Below are 19,291 nucleotides of genomic sequence, written 5' to 3'. Positions count from 1 at the left end.
GTGATTAAACAGCTCCTTATTTTCTGGCTTTATTTTTATGCTAACAAATTTGTTCTCTGAAAAGGGTCCACAAAGCCAAGTCTCTGATTAACACCTTTGTAGGGATGGTTTTTCACCTATTACTAAATTAAACTTGCTTCATTGGAAAGGCAGCAAGATGCATCCTGATTTCAATGTCTACTGAAATAATACAGGTTGACACCAGGAAACATTAACGCCACTGCATCCTTGCTGCTTTCTCATGTGGAAGTCTGTTTAATGTGAAAACAAGGTGATATCTAATTAGCACACAGGTAAGGAATTAAGAAAATATTTAAGGGTGAAGATGTTTCTCACAAAATCGTTGCCCCAATGCATCATTGAAATTCAAGCTGGAAAGATGATTTTAATATATCACTTGTACATTTTGTATTGCTCTTCTGGTGACAATGTAGTTTGTTTTTGTCAATTACCACTTTAATAATAGGGTAAAGAAAATTAAGTGAATTTTTGAAAGAAAACAATACTGTCAATATACTATTAAAACAAATTAAAATGGTAAAAGTTATTGTACTTTAAGTAAAATTAAAAGAGCTAAAATATCAATCCCAGTTTTGGATTACTTTAATTAAAAAAATGCATATAGCAGAGGATAGTTTCAATCTGCCTACCTCTGGGTTATGGGCCCAGCATGCTTCCATTGCAGTACTCTGCTGCACATGTAAGTGCAAGAGATCCTGAAGCACTCACTCATCATGGGAAAGTACCAATGTGTTTCTTCGTTGGTTGATTTAAGAAACATCTTACAAAAACTCTCCAGATTATTGACTTTTTAAAGTTTTTCTAGGAAACGTTCTAGATGAATGCTTATTAGCCTTTGTCAGTATGCATTTTAGAAAAGTGTCTCTGTGGCGCAATCAGTTAGTGTATCCGGCTACTAACCAGAAGGTTGGTGATTCAATCCCACCCAGGGACGTAATTGACCTTGTGATCAGATTTTGGTGATCTTTAAGTAGTCAAGTCAAAATTTCAAACCCCCTCTTATGGTGTAGGGTACCTGGCCTTCTCTGATGTAATCAGAGTTAGATTTGATTAAGTGATTTTATAAAAAAAAAACAGATAGGAAGTACAATTTAGCAGTGGGTTGCAGAGAAAAAGAAAAATGCTGGCAGAAAAATCCTATTGAGTGATTAAACAGCTCTTCATTTTCTGGCTTTATGTTTATGCTAACAAATTTGTTCTCTGAAAAGTGTCCACAAAGCCAAGTCTCTGATTAACACCTTTGTAGGGATGGTTTTTCACCTATTACTAAATTAAACTTGCTTCATTGGAAAGGCAGCAAGATGCATCCTGATTTCAATGTCTACTGAAATAATACAGGTTGACACCAGGAAACATTAACGCCACTGCATCCTTGCTGCTTTCTCATGTGGAAGTCTGTTTAATGTGAAAACAAGGTGATATCTAATTAGCACACAGGTAAGGAATTAAGAAAATCTTTATTTAAGGGTGAAGATGTTTCTCACAAAATCGTTGCCCCAATGCATCATTGAAATTCAAGCTGGAAAGATGATTTTAATATATCACTTGTACATTTTGTACTGCTCTTCTGGTGACAATGTAGTTTGTTTTTGTCAATTACCATTTTAATAATAGGGTAAAGAAAATTAAGTGGATTTTTGAAAGAAAACAATACTGTCAATATACTATTAAAACAAATTAAAATGGTAAAAGTTATTGTACTTTAAGTAAACATAAAAGAGCCAAAATATCAATCCCAGTTTTGGATTACTTTAATTAACAAAAAAAAATGCATATAGCAGAGGATAGTTTCAATCTGCCTACCTCTGGGTTATGGGCCCAGCATGCTTCCATTGCAGTACTCTGCTGCACATGTAAGTGCAAGAGATCCTGAAGCACTCACTCATCATGGGAAAGTACCAATGTGTTTCTTCGTTGGTTGATTTAAGAAACATCTTACAAAAACTCTCCAGATTATTGACTTTTTAAAGTTTTTCTAGGAAACGTTCTAGATGAATGCTTATTAGCCTTTGTCAGTATGTACTTTTTGCAAAGTGTCTCTGTGGCGCAATCAGTTAGTGTGTTTGGCTACTAACCAACAGGTTGGTGGTTCAATCCCACCCAGGGATGTAATTGACCTAGTGATCAGGTTTTGGTGATCTTTAAGTAGACAAGTCAAAATTTCACACCCCCTCTTATGATGTAGGGTACCTGGCCTTCTCTGATGTAATCAGAGTTAGATTTGATTAAGTGATTTTATAAAAAATAGCTAGGAAGCACAATTTAGCAGTGGGTTGCAGAGAAAAAAAATATGCTGGCAGAAAAATCCAATTGAGTGATTAAACAGCTCTTCATTTTCTGGCTTTATTTTTATGCTAACAAATTTGTTCTCTGAAAAGTGTCCACAAAGCCAAGTCTCTGATGAACACCTTTTTAAGGATGGTTTTTTACCTATTACTAAATTAAACTTGCTTCATTGGAAAGGCAGAGAAAAGGGCATGGCGGCCTTTTGCAGCGCTTGGATGACCCTTAGTTCGCATTAAACACTCCCACCATCTTTCGGTGTGGGGCTCATGTTGGCCATGCCCCAGCCCCTGAAGCATTCAAGCTGATTTCTTGCAGCAGCTTGGCACTGTAAAAGCTCCAGAGCTGCTCTGTAAGGCAAGTAAAAGGGCGTGGGCCCTGCAGCACTACCTGTAGTTTGCATTGTGCATTAAAAGGCACAAAGTAAGCAGACATGAGGAGAAGTCAGGATAGTGCACAAGGGTATAAAAGGGAGGGGCTCAAGAAAAAAGAAGTGGAAACATACAGCAAACTAGGCTGGAGAGAGACCTGAGACAAAGAGTTCTGAATTATACGAGAGCCGACCAGGGGAAACACAAATTATGCAGTCAAGTTTCCCACATTTGGGGAAATCGCAGGGGCAGCACACCCAGAGTGCAATGGATGAGCTTTGCCCTGGAAGAAGCACCTTCATGATCATAGTATCTCACCTGGCAGGTAAATAGGAGTTGGGCTAGAGCTGGGGAGGGTCGCTGCTCGGGCACCCCCCTGTCAAGTGAAGGAGATCCAACTGAGGCAGCACAAGGGAACTCTCGAGAGAATAAAAAGGCTAGAGGAAGATCTGAGACAAAGAAATCTGACTTTTACCAGAGCTGACCAGAGGAAAGCACAAACACAGTCCCCCACTACCACAAATAATGCAGTTGAGTTTCCAACATTTGGGGAAATCACAGGGGTCAGCATACCCAGAATGCAATGAATGAACCTCACCCTGGGAGAACAATCTTCATGACCATGGTATCGCCTATGCAAAATAAGTATGATTTGGGATAGGGCTGGGGAGGGCCGCTGCTCAGGCACATCTCTGTCAAGTAAAGGAGATTCAACTGAGGCAGCACAAGGGAACTCTCATCTGGGGACAACAACTGCAGGGAGAACACATATTTTCAGATGAACATGGGTGGGCAGAAGGCTGCCTAATACTGAAGCACCCCCAAACAACAAACCAAATGCAACAACTAGTGCAAGCATTCCTGGGGGAAGGCCTGCAGCAGATGGATTTGCATATGGTGATGTCATTCAAGCAGTGGGTCAAAGTTGGCTTCAACCCTCGTCTGCATATGAAAAGAGAAAAGGGGCGTGCAGGGCATGGCGGCCTTTTGCGGCGCTTGGATGACCCCTAGTTCGCATTAAACACCTCCACCCTCCTTCGGTGTGGGGCTCATGTTGGCTATGCCCCAGCCCCTGAAGCATTCAAGCTGATTTCTTGCAGCAGCTGGGCACTGTAACTGCTCCAGAGCTGCTCTGTAAGGCAAGTAAAAGGGTGTGAGCCCTGCAGCACTACCTGTAGCTCGCATTGTGCGTTGGAAGGCACGAAGTAAGCAGACGGGAGAAGTAAGGATAGTGCGCAAGGGCAAAGAAGGGAGCAGCTCAAGAAAAGAGAAGTGGAAACAGACAGCAAACTAGGCTGGAGAGAGACCTAAGACAAAGAGATCTGAATTATACGAGAGCCGACCAGGGGAAACACAAATTATGCAGTCAAGTTTCCCACATTTGGGGAAATCGCAGGAGCAGCACACCCAGAGTGCAATGGGTGAGCCTTGCCCTGGTAGAAGCACCTTCATGATCATAGTATCTCACCTGGCAGGTAAGTAGGAGTTGGGCTAGAGCTGGGGAGGGTCGCTGCTCGGGTTCCCCCCTGTGAAGTGAAGGAGATCCAACTGAGGCAGCACAAGGGAACTTTCGAAAGAAGAACAAGGCTAGAGGAAGATCTGAGACAAAGAAATCTGACTTTTACCAGAGCTGACCAGAGGAAAGCACAAACACAGTCCCCCACTACCACAAATAATGCAGTCGAGTTTCCCACATTTGGGGAAATCACAGGGGTCAGCATATCCAGAATGCTATGAATGAACCTCACCCTGGGAAAAAAATCTTCATGACCATGGTATCTCCTATGCAAAATAAGTATGATTTGGGATAGGGCTGGGGAGGGCCGCTGCTCAGGCACATCTCTGTCAAGTAAAGGAGATTCAACTGAGGCAGCACAAGGGAACTCTCATCTGGGGACAACAACTGCAGGGAGAACACATATTTTCAGATGAAAATCTTGGTCATGCTCTGGTTTCTCTTCAGAACGAACAAATCTTTCGCCTTTTACTAAAGATTTCCGTGGAGAGGAGCAAAACCGAGTTTTATCTCAATTTTTGTATGCCCCGTCTTATTGGGGTTTCTTTTATCAGTTTAAAGACAGAACGAGTGTGCTTTCTTGTTAGCTTTAATGTAAGTTTATTTGCATAACAATGACAGTAAATGTCTGTTTCTTTTCAAGCAGAACTTTCTTGACCATACTAATTGCTTGAATGATCTGGGAGCACATGGAAAAGAGTACAAACCATGCTTATAGCAAGGGGAAGCCTGGTGAGAAATCTGCTTTCTTTCTTTCAAATTGGGTGCTCACTTTGAGCTGAATGAGGACTGCTGGCATGGCACTCAGGCGACAGGTGGAATCTAGGTCATGCTCTGGTTTCTCTTCAGAACGAACAAATCTTTCGCCTTTTACTAAAGATTTCCGTGGAGAGGAGCAAAACTGAGTTTTATCTCAATTTTTGTATGCCCCGTCTTATTGGGGTTTCTTTTATCGGTTTAAAGATAGAACGAGTGTGCTTTAATGTAAGCTCATTTGCATAGAAATGACAGTAAATGTTTGTTTCTTTTCAAACAGAACTTTCTTGATTATACTAATTGCTTGAAAGATCTGGGAGCACATGGAAAAGAGTACAAACCATGGGGGTAATTCTGAGTTGATCACAGCAGGATTTTTGATAGCAATTGGGCAAAACCATGTGCACTGCAGGGGAGGCAGATATAACATGTGCAGATAGAGTTAGATTTGGGTGGGTTATTTTGTTTCTGTGCAGGGTAAATACTGGCTGCTTTATTTTTGCACTGCAAATTAGATTGCAGATTGAACACACCACACCCAAATCTAACTCTCTCTGCACATGTTATATCTGCCTCCCCAGCAGTGCACATGGTTTTGCCCAATTGCTATCAAAAATCCTGCTGCGATCAACTTGGAATTACCCCCCATGTTTATAGCAAGGGGAAGCCTGGTGAGAAATCTGCTTTCTTTCTTTCAAATTGGGTGCTCACTTTGAGCTGAATGAGGACTGCTGGCATGGCACTCAGGCGACAGGTGGAATCTTGGTCATGCTCTGGTTTCTCTTCAGAACGAACAAATCTTTTGCATTTTATTAAAGAATTACGTGGAGAGGAGCAAAACTGAGTTTTATCTCAATTTTTGCATGCCCCGTCTTATTGGGGTTTCTTTTATCGGTTTAAAGATAGAACGAGTGTGCTTTAATGTATGCTCATTTGCATAGAAATGACAGTAAATGTTTGTTTCTTTTCAAACAGAACTTTCTTGACCACACTAATTGCTTGAAAGATCTGGGAGCACATGGAAAAGAGTACAAACCATGTTTTGTAGCAAGGGGAAGCCAGGTGAGAAATCTGCTGTCTTTCTTTCAAATTGGGTGCTCACTTTGAGCTGAATGAGGACTGCTCCATGGCACTCAGGCAACAGGTGGAATCTTGGTCATGCTCTGGTTTCTCTTCAGAATGAACAAATCTTTCGCCTTTTATTAAAGATTTCCGTGGAGAGGAGCAAAACTGAGTTTTATCTCAATTTTTGCATGCCCCATATTATTGGGGTTTCTTTTATCAGTTTAAAGACAGAACGAGTGTGCTTTCTTTTTAGATTTAATGTAAGTTTATTTGCATAACAATGACAGTAAATGTCTGTTTCTTTTCAAGCAGAACTTTCTTGACCATACTAATTGCTTGAAAGATCTGGGAGCACATGGAAAAGAGTACAAACCATGCTTATAGCAAGGGGAAGCCTGGTGAGAAATCTGCTTTCTTTCTTTCAAATTGGGTGCTCACTTTGAGCTGAATGAGGACTGCTGGCATGGCACTCAGGCGACAGGTGGAATCTTGGTCATGCTCTGGTTTCTCTTCAGAACGAACAAATCTTTCGCCTTTTATTAAAGATTTCCGTGGAGAGGAGCAAAACCGAGTTTTATTTCAATTTTTGCATGCCCCATCTTATTGTTTTTTTTTTTATCGGTTTAAAGATAGACTGAGTGTGCTTTAATGTAAGCTCATTTGCATAGAAATGACAGTAAATGTTTGTTTCTTTTCAAACTGAACTTTCTTGACCATGTTACATGCTTGAAAGATCTGGGAGCACATGGAAAACAGTACAAACCATGCTTTTAGCAAGGGGAAGCCTGGTGAGAAAATAAGAATTTAGTTACCGATAATTCTATTTCTCGTAGTCCGTAGTGGATGCTGGGAACTCCGTAAGGACCATGGGGAATAGCGGCTCCGCAGGAGACTGGGCACAAAAGTTAAGCTTTAGGACTACCTGGTGTGCACTGGCTCCTCCCCCTATGACCCTCCTCCAAACCTCAGTTAGGATACTGTGCCCGGACGAGCGTACACAATAAGGAAGGATTTTGAATCCCGGGTAAGACTCATACCAGCCACACCAATCACACCGTACAACCTGTGATCTGAACCCAGTTAACAGCATGATAACAGCGGAGCCTCTGAAAAGATGTCTCACAACAACAAAAACCCGATTTTTGTAACAGCAACTATGTACAAGTATTGCAGACAATCCGCACTTGGGATGGGCGCCCAGCATCCACTACGGACTACGAGAAATAGAATTATCGGTAAGTAAATTCTTATTTTCTTTGACGTCCTAGTGGATGCTGGGAACTCCGTAAGGACCATGGGGATTATACCAAAGCTCCCAAACGGGCGGGAGAGTGCGGATGACTCTGCAGCACCGAATGAGAGAACTCCAGGTCCTCCTCAGCCAGGGTATCAAATTTGTAGAATTTAGCAAACGTGTTTGGCCCTGACCAAGTAGCTGCTCGGCAAAGTTGTAAAGCCGAGACCCCTCGGGCAGCCGCCCAAGATGAGCCCACCTTCCTTGTGGAATGGGCTTTTACAGATTTAGGCTGTGGCAGGCCTGCCACAGAATGTGCAAGCTGAATTGTACTACAAATCCAACGAGCAATAGTCTGCTTAGAAGCAGGAGCACCCAGCTTGTTGGGTGCATACAGGATAAACAGCGAGTCAGATTTTCTGACTCCAGCCGTCCTGGAAACATATATTTTCAGGGCCCTGACTACATCCAGCAACTTGGAGTCCTCCAAGTCCCTAGTAGCCGCAGGTACCACAATAGGCTGGTTCAGGTGAAACGCTGAAACAACCTTAGGGAGAAATTGAGGATGAGTCCTCAATTCTGCCCTGTCCGTATGAAAAATTAGATAAGGGCTTTTATAGGATAAATCCGCCAATTCTGACACACGCCTGGCCGAAGCCAGGGCCAACAGCCTTACCACTTTCCATGTGAGATATTTTAAGTCCACAGTGGTGAGTGGTTCAAACCAATGTGATTTTAGGAACCCCAAAACTACATTGAGATCCCAAGGTGCCACTGGAGGCACAAAAGGAGGCTGTATATGCAGTACCCCCTTGACAAACGTCTGAACTTCAGGAACTGAAGCCAGTTCTTTCTGGAAGAAAATCGACAGGGCCGAAATTTGAACCTTAATGGACCCTAATTTTAGGCCCATAGACAGTCCTGTTTGCAGGAAATGCAGGAAACGACCCAGTTGAAATTCCTCTGTAGGGGCCTGCCTGGCCTCGCACCACGCAACATATTTACGCCAAATGCGGTGATAATGTTGTGCGGTTACATCCTTCCTGGCTTTGATCAGGGTAGGGATTACTTCATCCGGAATGCCTTTTTCCTTCAGGATCCGGCGTTCAACCGCCATGCCGTCAAACGCAGTCGCGGTAAGTCTTGGAACAGACAGGGTCCCTGCTGGAGCAGGTCCCTTCTTAGAGGTAGAGGCCACGGGTCCTCTGTGAGCATCTCTTGAAGTTCCGGGTACCAAGTCCTTCTTGGCCAATCCGGAGCCACGAGTATAGTTCTTACTCCTCTCCGTCTTATAATTCTCAGTACCTTGGGTATGAGAGGCAGAGGAGGGAACACATACACTGACTGGTACACCCATGGTGTTACCAGAGCATCCACAGCTATTGCCTGAGGGTCCCTTGACCTGGCGCAATACCTGTCTAGTTTTTTGTTGAGGCGGGACGCCATCATGTCCACCTTTGGTTTTTCCCAACGGTTCACAATCATGTGGAAGACTTCTGGATGAAGTCCCCACTCTCCCGGGTGGAGGTCGTGCCTGCTGAGGAAGTCTGCTTCCCAGTTGTCCACTCCCGGAATGAATACTGCTGACAGTGCTATCACATGATTTTCCGCCCAGCGAAGAATCCTTGCAGCTTCTGCCATTGCCCTCCTGCTTCTTGTGCCGCCCTGTCTGTTTACGTGGGCGACTGCCGTGATGTTGTCTGACTGGATCAGCACCGGCTGACCTTGAAGCAGAGGTCTTGCTAGGCTTAGAGCATTGTAGATGGCCCTTAGCTCCAGAATATTTATGTGAAGTGATGTCTCCAGGCTTGACCACAAGCCCTGGAAATTTCTTCCCTGTGTGACTGCTCCCCAGCCTCTCAGGCTGGCATCCGTGGTCACCAGGACCCAGTCCTGAATGCCGAATCTGCGGCCCTCTAGAAGATGAGCACTCTGCAACCACCACAGGAGAGACACCCTTGTCTTTGGTGACAAGATTATCCGCTGATGCATCTGAAGATGCGACCCGGACCATTTGTCTAGCAGATCCCACTGGAAGGTTCTTGCGTGGAATCTGCCGAATGGGATTGCTTTGTAGGAAGCCACCATTTTTCCCAGGACCCTTGTGCATTGATGCACTGAGACTTGGCCTGGTTTTAGGAGATTTCTTGGGAACTGGCTGTGTGCTGCAGCCTTTTTCCTCTCCCTCTGCCACGGGGCAGAAATGAGGAGCCTTTTGACCGCTTGCCCTTATGGGGCCGAAAGGGCTGCGCCTGATAATACGGTGTCTTCTTATGTTGAGAGGCTACCTGGGGTAAAAATGTGGATTTTCCAGCAGTTGCCGTGGCTACCAGGTCTGATAGACCTACCCCAAATAACTCCTCCCCCTTATAAGGCAATACTTCCATGTGCCTTTTGGAATCCGCATCACTTGACCACTGCTGCGTCCATAACCCTCTTCTTGCAGAAATGAACAGCGCGCTAACTCTTGATGCTAGTCGGCAAATATCCCTCTGTGCATCACGCATATATAAAAATGCATCTTTTAAATGCTCTATAGTCAGTAATATACTGTCCCTATCTAGGGTATCAATATTTTCAGTCAGGGAATCCGACCACGCCACCCCAGCACTGCACATCCAGGCTGAGGCGATTGCCGGTCGCAGTATAACACCCGTTTGAGTGTATATACATTTTAGGATATTCTCCTGCTTTCTGTCGGCAGGTTCCTTTAGGGCGGCCGTATCAGGAGAGGGTAGTGCCACCTGTTTAGACAAGCGTGTGAGCGCTTTATCCACCATAGGGGGTGTTTCCCAACGTGCCCTATCCTCTGGCGGGAAAGGGTATGATGCCAATAACCTTTTAGGAATTATCAGTTTTTTATCGGGGGAAACCCACGCCTCATCACACACTTCATTTAATTCCTCGGATACAGGAAAAACTACAGGCAGTTTTTTCTCACCAAACATAATACCCTTTTTAGTGGTACTTCTATTATCAGAAATATGCAAAACATTTTTCATTGCCTCAATCATGTAACGTGTGGCCTTACTGGAAGTTACATTTGTCTCATCATCGTCGACACTGGAGTCAGTATCCGTGTCTGTGTCTGCCATCTGAGGTAACGGGCGTTTTAGAGCCCCTGATGGCGTTTGAGACCCCTGGACAGGCACAAGCTGAGTAGCCGGCTGTCTCATATCGTCAACTGTCTTTCGTAAAGAGCTGACATTGTCACGCAATTCCTTCCATAAGCTCATCCACTCAGGTGTCGACTCCCTAGGGGGTGACAACTCTATTATAGGCAATTGCTCCGCCTCCATCTCATTTTCCTCCTCAAACATGTCGACACAATCGTACCGACACACCGCACACACACAGGGAATGCTCTGATAGAGGACAGGACCCCACTAGCCCTTTGGGGAGACAGAGGGAGAGTATGCCAGCACACACCAGAGCGCTATATATAGACAGGAATACCACTATATAACGTGCTTTTCCCTTTATAGCTGCTGTTATTATCAAAACTGCGTCAAATTAGTGCCCCCCCTCTCTTTTTTACCCTTTTCTGTAGTGCAGGACTGCATGGGAGAGTCAGGGAGACGTCCTTCCAGCGGAGCTGTGATGGAAAATGGCGCCCATGTGCTGAGGAGATAGGCTCCGCCCCCTTCTCGGCGGCCTTTTCTCCCGCTTTTTGGTGAATTCTGGCAGGGGTTAAAATACATCCATATAGCCCTGGGGGTTATATGTGGTGTATTTTCGCCAGCCAAGGTGTTTTACATTGCTGCATAGGGCGCCCCCCCCTAGCGCCCTGCACCCTCAGTGACCGGAGTGTGAAGTGTGCCTGAGGAGCAATGGCGCACAGCTGCAGTGCTGTGCGCTACCTTGTTGAAGACTGATGTCTTCTGCCGCCGATTTTTCCGGACCTCTTCTTGCTTCTGGCTCTGTAAGGGGGCCGGCGGCGCGGCTCTGGGACCGGACTCCGAGGCTGGGCCTGTGTTCGGTTCCTCTGGAGCTAATGGTGTCCAGTAGCCTAAGAAGCCCAAGCTGGCTGCAAGCAGGCAGGTTCGCTTCTTCTCCCCTTAGTCCCTCGATGCAGTGAGCCTGTTGCCAGCAGGTCTCACTGAAAATAAAAAACCTAAAACTAAACTTTCACTAAGAAGCTCAGGAGAGCCCCTAGTGTGCACCCTTCTCGGCCGGGCACAAAAATCTAACTGAGGCTTGGAGGAGGGTCATAGGGGGAGGAGCCAGTGCACACCAGGTAGTCCTAAAGCTTTACTTTTGTGCCCAGTCTCCTGCGGAGCCGCTATTCCCCATGGTCCTTACGGAGTTCCCAGCATCCACTAGGACGTCAGAGAAATCTGCTTTCTTTCAAATTGGGCGCTCACTTTGAGCTGAATGAGGACTGCTGGCACGGCACTCAGGCGACAGGAGGAATCTTGGTCATGCTCTGGTTTCTCTTCAGAACGAACAAATCTTTCGCCTTTTACTAAAGATTTCCGTGGAGAGGAGCAAAACTGAGTTTTATCTTAATTTTTGCAGGCCCCGTCTTATTGGGGTTTCTTTTATCGGTTTAAAGACAGAATGAGTGTGCTTTAATGTAAGCTCATTTGCATAGAAATTACAGTAAATGTTTGTTTCTTTTCAAACAGAACTTTCTTGACCATGCTACTTGCTTGAAAGATCTGGGAGCACATGGAAAACAGTGCAAACCATGCTTATAGCAAGGGGAAGCCAGTTGAGAAATCTGCTTTCTTTCAAATTGGGCGCTCACTTTGAGCTGAATGAGGACTGCTGGCATGGCATTCAGGTGACAGGTGGAATCTTGGTCATGCTCTGGTTTCTCTTCAGAATGAACAAATCTTTCGCTTTTTACTAAAGATTTCCGTGGAGAGGAGCAAAACTGAGTTTTATCTCAATTTTTGCATGCCCCATCTTATTGGGGTTTCTTTTATCGGTTTAAAGATAGAATGAGTGTGCTTTAATGTAAGCTCATTTTCATAGAAATGACAGTAAATGTTTGTTTCTTTTCAAACAGAACTTTCTTGACCACACTAATTGCTTGAAAGATCTGGGAGCACATGGAAAAGAGTACAAACCATGGGGGGTAATTACAAGTTGATCGCAGCAGGAAATTTTTTAGCAGTTGGGCAAAACCATGTGCACTGCAGGGGGGCAGATATAACATTTGCAGAGAGAGTTAAATTTGGGTGGGTTATTTTATTTCTGTGCATGGTAAATACTGGCTGCTATATTTTTACACTGCAATTTAGATTGCAGATTGAACACACCACACCCAAATCTAACTCTCTCTGCACATGTTATATCTGCCTCCCCTGCAGTGCACATGGTTTTGCCCAATTGCTAACAGAATTCCTGCTGCGATCAACTTGGAATTACCCCCCATGTTTATAGCAAGGGGAAGCCTGGTGATAAATCTGCTTTCTTTCTTTCAAATTGGGTGCTCACTTTGAGCTGAATGAGCACTGCTGGCATGGCACTCAGGCGACAGGTGGAATCTTGGTCATGCTCTGGTTTCTCTTCAAAATGAACAAATCTTTCGCCTTTTACTAAAGATTTCCGTGGAGAGGAGCAAAACTGAGTTTTATCTCAATTTTTGCATGCCCCGTCTTATTGGGGTTTCTTTTATCGGTTTAAAGACAGAACGAGTGTGCTTTATTGTAAGCTCATTTGCATAGAAATGACAGTAAATGTTTGTTTCTTTTCAAACAGAACTTTCTTGACTATACTAATTGCTTGAAAGAACTGGGAGCACATGGAAAAGGAGTACAAACCATGTTTATAGCAAGGGGAAGCCTGGTGAGAAATCTGCTTTCTTTCTTTCAAATTGGGTGCTCACTTTGAGCTGAATGAGGATTGCTGGCATGGCACTCAGGCGACACGTGGCATCTTGGTCATGCTCTGGTTTCTCTTCAGAATGAACAAATCTTTCGCCTTTTACTAAAGATTTCCGTGGAGAGGAGCAAAACTGAGTTTTATCTCAATTTTTGCATGCCCCATGTTATTGGGGTTTCTTTTATCAGTTTAAAGACAGAACGAGTGTGCTTTCTTGGTAGCTTTAATGTAAGTTTATTTGCATAACAATGACAGTAAATGTCTGTTTCTTTTCAAGCAGAACTGTCTTGACCATACTAATTGCTTGAAAGATCTGGGAGCACATGGAAAAGAGTACAAACCATGCTTATAGCAAGGGGAAGCCTGGTGAGAAATCTGCTTTCTTTCTTTCAAATTGGGTGCTCACTTTGAGCTGAATGAGGACTGCTGGCATGGCACTCAGGCGACAGGTGGAATCTTGGCCATGCTCTGGTTTCTCTTCAGAACGAACAAATCTTTCGCCTTTTACTAAAGATTTCCGTGGAGAGGAGCAAAACTGAGTTTTATCTCAATTTTTGCATGCCCCATCTTATTGGGGTTTCTTTTATCGGTTTAAAGATAGAACGAGTGTGCTTTAATGTAAGCTCTTTTGCATAGAAATGAAAGTAAATGTTTGTTTCTTTTCAAACAGAACTTTCTTGACCATGCTACTTGCTTGAAAGATCTGGGAGCACATGGAAAACAGTACAAACCATGCAGTACCACCGAAGGTGGTTCATCTTTCCACATGGTGACTTTGGCCACTGACACCTTCGTTGAGTCAAAGTCTCTGGCTGTGGTCAGAACTTTGAAAATTTATGTCACCAGAACGGTTCAGATTAGGAAAACAGAGACTCTGTTTGTCCTGTATGCTCCCAACAGGATTGGGTGTCCTGCTTCCATGCAGACCAGTATGCGCTGGATCTGTGGTAAGATTCAGCATGCTCATTCCATGGCAGGATTGCCGTTACTGAATTAGGTGAAGACCCATTCTACTAGAAAGGTGGGTTCATCCTGGGCAGCTGGTCGGGGAGTCTCGGCATTGCAACTTTGCCGAGCAGCTATTTAGTAAACACTTTTGCTAAGTTTTACAAGTTTGATACCTTGGCCGATGATAACCTCAAGTTGGGTCATTCGGTGCTGCAGAGTCGTACGCACTCTCCCACCCGTTCAAGAGCTTTGGTATAACCCCATGGTTCTTAATGTGACCCCAGCATCCTCTAGGTCGTATGAGAAAATAGGATTTTAATACCTACCGGTAAATCCTTTTCTCTTAGTCCGTAGAGGATGCTGGGCACCCGTCCCTGTCCATACTGTTTTGCTGCAATTGTTCATGCCGTTGGCTTGTGTTCTGTTGAATGCCACGTTCTGCGGCATGCTTAAGGTGTGAGCTGGTAAGATGCTCACCTTAGTTTAACAATAAATCCTTTCCTCGAAATGTCCGTCTCCCTGGGCACAGTTCCTATAACTGGAGTCTGGAGGAGGGGCATAGAGGGAGTAGCCAGTTCACACCCTTTGAAAGTCTTAAAGTGCCCATGTCTCTTGTGGATCCCGTCTATACCACATGGTTCTTAATGTGACCCCAGCATTCTCTACGGACTAAGAGAAAAGGATGCCCTTGCGCACTATCCTGACTTCTCCTCCCGTCTGCTTACTTTGTGCCTTCCAACGCACAATGCTAACTACAGGTGGTGCTGCAGGGCCCACACCCTTTTACTTGCCTTACAGTACAGCTCTGGAGCTATTACAGTGCCCAGCTGCTGCAAGAAATCAGCTTGAATGCTTCAGGGGATGGGGCATGGCCAACATGAGCCCCACACCAAAGGAGGGTGGGGGTGTTTAATGCGAACTAGGGGTCATCCAAGCACCGCAAAAGGCCGCCATGCCCTGCATGCCCCTTTTCTCTTTTCATATGCAGATGAGGGTTCCAGCCAACTTTGGCCCACTGTTTGGAAGACATCACCGTATGCAAATCCGTCTGCTGCAGACGTTCCCCCAGGAATGCTTGTACTAGTTGTTGCATATGGTTTGATATTTAATGGTGCTTCAGTATTAGGCAGCCTTCCGCCCTCCCATGTTCATCTGAAAAGATGTGGTCTCCCTGCAGTTGTTGTCCCCAGACGAGAGTTCCCTTGTGCTTCCTCAGTTGAATCTCCTTTACTTGACGGGGGAGGGGCTGCCCGAGCAGCCACCCTCCCCAGCCCTATCCCAACTCATACTTATTTTGCATATGAGATCTCTTGATCATGAAGATTGTTCTCACAGGGTGAGGTTCATCCATTATATTTTAAAATAGGAAGGTACAAATTACATATTTGAATTGCATCTATGTGCTGGATTCAAATGTTCCCCCCCCCCCTTCCTTTCTCAATTGTGACCGTCAGCAGCTATTCTAAGGTTGCTGCCAATGGGTGTGACACATTAATTTCTTCTGTGGGGTACACTGGACTCCACAAGGATTCACATTGGGGTGTAGAGTAGGATCTTGATCTGAGGCACCAACCGGCTCAAAGCTTTTGACTGTTCCCAAGATGCTCAGCGCATCCTCCTCTATAACCCCGCTTCCATGAACAGGGAGCTCAGTTTGTAGTTGGTTCCTTCAGTAGCAGGCCACTCAACAGGGGCCTGCCTCAGGCAGCATATTCTTAGCTATTAATTTTGACAAGAAAAGAAGAACTTGTTTTATGAGAATCTACAAGGGCTGCAGCAGGCTAGGTCTAATAGACATCTTTACTGCAGCTTCATCACTCCCAGCGGTGCTGTATACTCCCGTGCCCTGGTTGCTTGGTCACTGCAGCGGAGGCTCCGGTTTCTTCCTAAGGTCAGTCACACACACACCGCCCTTCCGGATCACGAGGCCGCTGATGAAGGGGAGCGTGGCCGTAGGGGGTGGGCCGTGTGCGCACTGGCGTGGACACTGATTACTGGGCAGCCGCTCCACTAGCCACCAGGTACAGTTAAGGAGCACAGGTCTGGGGTTTTTTCTCCTATATTAACCCAATTTTGTACTGCCCGCAGCGCATTGTGATAGGTAATAGGGCCTGATTCAGGTTGGATTGCAATCACAATAAGCGATCCAACTGCAAAAATTGCTAAGAGCATACGCATGTGCCTGCATTTTCTGCGGCACCCCGCAGAGAATGCGATCACCTCTGCCTGTCAATCGGGGCGGGGGGGGGAGAGGGGGGTCAGCAACACTCCATTTCCAAGTCAGGGATGGAGCGGTGCAGGGGCAAGGCTTCAAAATGGGGTCTGCAATGGAGGAGACACAGGGGGCGTGGTCACAGCGGCTGTATGACATCACATTCAGCCGCTGTGATAACAAAAATGGTGGCGGCTTCCAGCGCGCACATACAGTCTGCACCAGCAGGAGGCTACACCATTTTTTATGATCACGCTGAACTGCAGTGCGACTGCAATTACAGCATGGTCAAGAAGGGAGGCTGGGTTGCCATGCCCTGTCACTGTGCAGGAGCCAGCGCCGCTCACACACTAGTCCCCGGGTGCAGCCCCCAACCCCCGGGACACCCGGAGCAACAAAATGTAGATTCAGGCCACCAGGCCACGCCCCTACCTATGAAACCATGCCTCCTTTTTACCATTGCGCTGCTTATCTGCGCGCACTGCATTACAATCTCCCTCGCCACCTCTCTGGGTGTCACCAGTGATAGTGCCACCTCTGCCATGCTTGTAGCAGCTGGTCCTAAGATCTACGCCTCAAGCCCTGAGTGTTTGCCCTTGTGACTTGTTGATCACGAACTCCACGTGGTTTACACTGGTCCGAGGCAGGCTCGGTTGTTCCCGCCTGACTCGGAAAACCTGAACAAGGGAAAATGTCTTCATCCCGCTGTTGGATTCTCGCGAGATTCGGATTCCATATAAAGAGCTGCGCGTTGCCGCCATTTTTACTCGTGCATTGAAGAGAGAGCGGAGAGGACGTGGCTATGTTCTCTCAGTGGAAATCTCAATATCAGTGCTCAGTATCAGTGGTTACTTATTGCTGCTCAGTAATACTAGTAGTGTGTCTCTCCTGCTCAGTGTCAGTTCTCAGTAGTATCCTCATCAGTGCTCAGTATCACTGCTCATTGTCTTGTGCTGCATTGTGGTGCTCAGCATACTACAGTACATTACTAATAGTCCAGTGCTGCATCTTGCTGCTCAGTGTCAGTTCTAGTATCCTCATCAGTGCTCACTATCAATGCTCATTGCATTGTGGTGTTCTGTATACTACAGTAACATAGTAATATAGTAACATAGTTTTTGAGGTTGAATAGAGGCAAATTGCCCATCGTGTTCAACCTGTTTTAAGTTGTGATGATTCTACATACTTGCTGAATAATGTTTTATGACTAGTTAGCTACTATAACTCATGTTACCCCCGGATTAACCATGTTGATATTTTAAGTATTATAACCTTGGATAGCTTTTTCATTCAGAAATGTATCCATTCCTTTTTTAAATCCAATTACAGAGTCCGCCATTACCACCTTCCCTGTCAGGGAATTCCACATCCTGATTGCCCTAACAGTGAAGAACCCTTTCCTCCATTGCGTTCTGAACTTTCCTCCAGTCGCAGCGAGTGACCACGTGTTCTTTTAATAAATAATTCCTCTGATAACTCTTTGTTATGTATCTTTACATATTTGAAGATATTAATAATATCTCCTCTTAGGCACCTCTTTTCTAGTGTATACATATTCAGCCTAGTAAGTCTTTCCTTATAGTCCAGTACTTTTAGGCCTTTAATCAATTTAGCCTTCAGGATCTCTTGCACTTCCATGAGCAGCAGAGTAGTGCAATGGAAGCATGCTGGGCCCATAACCCAGAGGTCGATTGATCGAAACTATCCTCTGCTATGTGCATTTTTTTTTTTTTTTATAATTAAAGTAATCAAAAACTGGGATTGGGCTCTTTTACTTTTACTTAAAGTACAATAACTTTTATCATTTTAATTTGTTTTAATAGTATATTGACAGCATTGTTTTCTTTAAAAAATCCACTTAATTTTCTTTACCCTATTACTGAAATGGTAATTGACAAAAACAAACTACATTGTCACCAGAAGAGCAATGCAAAATGTACAAGTGATATATTAAAATCATCTTCCATCTTGAATTTCAATGATGCATTGGGACAACAATTTTGTGAGAAACATCTTCACCCATAAAGAAAGATTTTCTTAATTCCTTACCTGTGTGCTGATTAGATATTGCCTTGTTTTCACATTAAACAGACTTCCACATGAGAAAGCAGCAAGGATGCAGTGACATTTATGTTTCCTGGTGTCAACCTGTATTATTTCAGTAGACATTGAAATGAGGATGCATCTTGCTGCCTTTCCAATGTAGCAAGTTTAATTCAGTAATAGGTGAAAAAACATTCCTACAAAGGTGTTAATCTGAGACTTGGCTTTGTGGACACTTTTCAGAGAGCAAATTTGTTAGCATAAAAATAAAGTCAGAAAATGAAGAGCTGTTTAATCACTCAATTGGACTTTTCTGCCAGCATATTTTTTTTTCTCTGCAACCCACTGCTAAATTGTGCTTCCTAGCTGTTTTTTATAAAATCACCTAATCAAATCTAACTCTGATTACATCAGAGAAGGCCAGGTACCCTACACCATAAGAGGGGGTTTGAAATTTTGACTTGTCTACTTAAAGATCACCAAAATCTGATCACAAGGTCAAAAACATCCCTGGGTGGGATTGAACCACCAACCTTTTGGTTAATAGCAAAACATGCTAACCGATTGCACAACAGAGACACCTCGTAAAAGTACATACTGACAAAGGCTAATAAGCATTCATCTAGAACGTTTCCTAGAAAAACTTTAAAAAGTCAATAATCTGGAGAGTTTTTGTAAGAAACACATTGGTACTTTCCCATGATGAGTGAGTGCTTCAGGATCTCTTGCATTTACATGAGCAGCAGAGTACTGCAACGGAAGCATGCTGGGCCCATAACCCAGAGGTAGGCAGATTGAAACTATCCTCTGCTATATGCATTGTTTTTTGTTAATTAAAGTAATCCAAAACTGGGATTGATATTTTGGCTCTTTTATTTTTACTTAAAGTACAATAACTTTTACCATTTTAATTTGTTTTAATAGTATATTGACAGTATTGTTTTCTTTCAAAAATCCACTTAATTTTCTTTACCCTATTATTAAAATGGTAATTGACAAAAACAAACTAC

At 44.4% G+C, this 19,291-nt stretch overlaps 14 non-coding genes across 14 annotated transcripts; 10 read left to right on the top strand and 4 right to left on the bottom strand.

The window, feature by feature from the left end:
* Positions 1-2,845: 2,845 nt before the first annotated feature.
* On the bottom strand, positions 2,846-3,008 carry LOC134946639 (U1 spliceosomal RNA). The gene has a single exon (XR_010182305.1). It is a non-coding gene; the product is annotated as a U1 spliceosomal RNA (small nuclear RNA).
* Positions 3,009-3,160: 152 nt separating this feature from the next.
* LOC134946541 (U1 spliceosomal RNA) lies at positions 3,161-3,324 on the bottom strand. The gene has a single exon (XR_010182232.1). It is a non-coding gene; the product is annotated as a U1 spliceosomal RNA (small nuclear RNA).
* Positions 3,325-3,995: 671 nt separating this feature from the next.
* LOC134946640 (U1 spliceosomal RNA) lies at positions 3,996-4,158 on the bottom strand. The gene has a single exon (XR_010182306.1). It is a non-coding gene; the product is annotated as a U1 spliceosomal RNA (small nuclear RNA).
* Positions 4,159-4,310: 152 nt separating this feature from the next.
* Positions 4,311-4,474, bottom strand: LOC134946548 (U1 spliceosomal RNA). Its single transcript, XR_010182237.1, has one exon. It is a non-coding gene; the product is annotated as a U1 spliceosomal RNA (small nuclear RNA).
* Positions 4,475-4,618: 144 nt separating this feature from the next.
* LOC134946739 (U5 spliceosomal RNA) lies at positions 4,619-4,734 on the top strand. Its single transcript, XR_010182340.1, has one exon. It is a non-coding gene; the product is annotated as a U5 spliceosomal RNA (small nuclear RNA).
* Positions 4,735-5,020: 286 nt separating this feature from the next.
* LOC134946732 (U5 spliceosomal RNA) lies at positions 5,021-5,136 on the top strand. Its single transcript, XR_010182334.1, has one exon. It is a non-coding gene; the product is annotated as a U5 spliceosomal RNA (small nuclear RNA).
* Positions 5,137-5,715: 579 nt separating this feature from the next.
* LOC134946870 (U5 spliceosomal RNA) lies at positions 5,716-5,831 on the top strand. Its single transcript, XR_010182447.1, has one exon. It is a non-coding gene; the product is annotated as a U5 spliceosomal RNA (small nuclear RNA).
* Positions 5,832-6,105: 274 nt separating this feature from the next.
* LOC134946784 (U5 spliceosomal RNA) lies at positions 6,106-6,221 on the top strand. The gene has a single exon (XR_010182376.1). It is a non-coding gene; the product is annotated as a U5 spliceosomal RNA (small nuclear RNA).
* Positions 6,222-6,507: 286 nt separating this feature from the next.
* Positions 6,508-6,623, top strand: LOC134946852 (U5 spliceosomal RNA). The gene has a single exon (XR_010182434.1). It is a non-coding gene; the product is annotated as a U5 spliceosomal RNA (small nuclear RNA).
* A 5,044-nt stretch (positions 6,624-11,667) lies between these two features.
* On the top strand, positions 11,668-11,783 carry LOC134946735 (U5 spliceosomal RNA). Its single transcript, XR_010182336.1, has one exon. It is a non-coding gene; the product is annotated as a U5 spliceosomal RNA (small nuclear RNA).
* Positions 11,784-12,053: 270 nt separating this feature from the next.
* LOC134946774 (U5 spliceosomal RNA) lies at positions 12,054-12,169 on the top strand. Its single transcript, XR_010182369.1, has one exon. It is a non-coding gene; the product is annotated as a U5 spliceosomal RNA (small nuclear RNA).
* Positions 12,170-12,748: 579 nt separating this feature from the next.
* On the top strand, positions 12,749-12,864 carry LOC134946748 (U5 spliceosomal RNA). Its single transcript, XR_010182347.1, has one exon. It is a non-coding gene; the product is annotated as a U5 spliceosomal RNA (small nuclear RNA).
* A 275-nt stretch (positions 12,865-13,139) lies between these two features.
* LOC134946745 (U5 spliceosomal RNA) lies at positions 13,140-13,255 on the top strand. Its single transcript, XR_010182345.1, has one exon. It is a non-coding gene; the product is annotated as a U5 spliceosomal RNA (small nuclear RNA).
* A 286-nt stretch (positions 13,256-13,541) lies between these two features.
* Positions 13,542-13,657, top strand: LOC134946726 (U5 spliceosomal RNA). Its single transcript, XR_010182329.1, has one exon. It is a non-coding gene; the product is annotated as a U5 spliceosomal RNA (small nuclear RNA).
* Positions 13,658-19,291: the final 5,634 nt, after the last annotated feature.

Source organism: Pseudophryne corroboree, chromosome 7 (genome assembly GCF_028390025.1).
Source record: "Pseudophryne corroboree isolate aPseCor3 chromosome 7, aPseCor3.hap2, whole genome shotgun sequence".
In the NCBI taxonomy this organism is placed as follows: Eukaryota; Metazoa; Chordata; class Amphibia; order Anura; family Myobatrachidae; genus Pseudophryne; species Pseudophryne corroboree.
The sequence above is the reverse complement of the archived record's forward strand: the minus strand, read 5'-3'. Positions and strand labels throughout refer to the sequence as shown.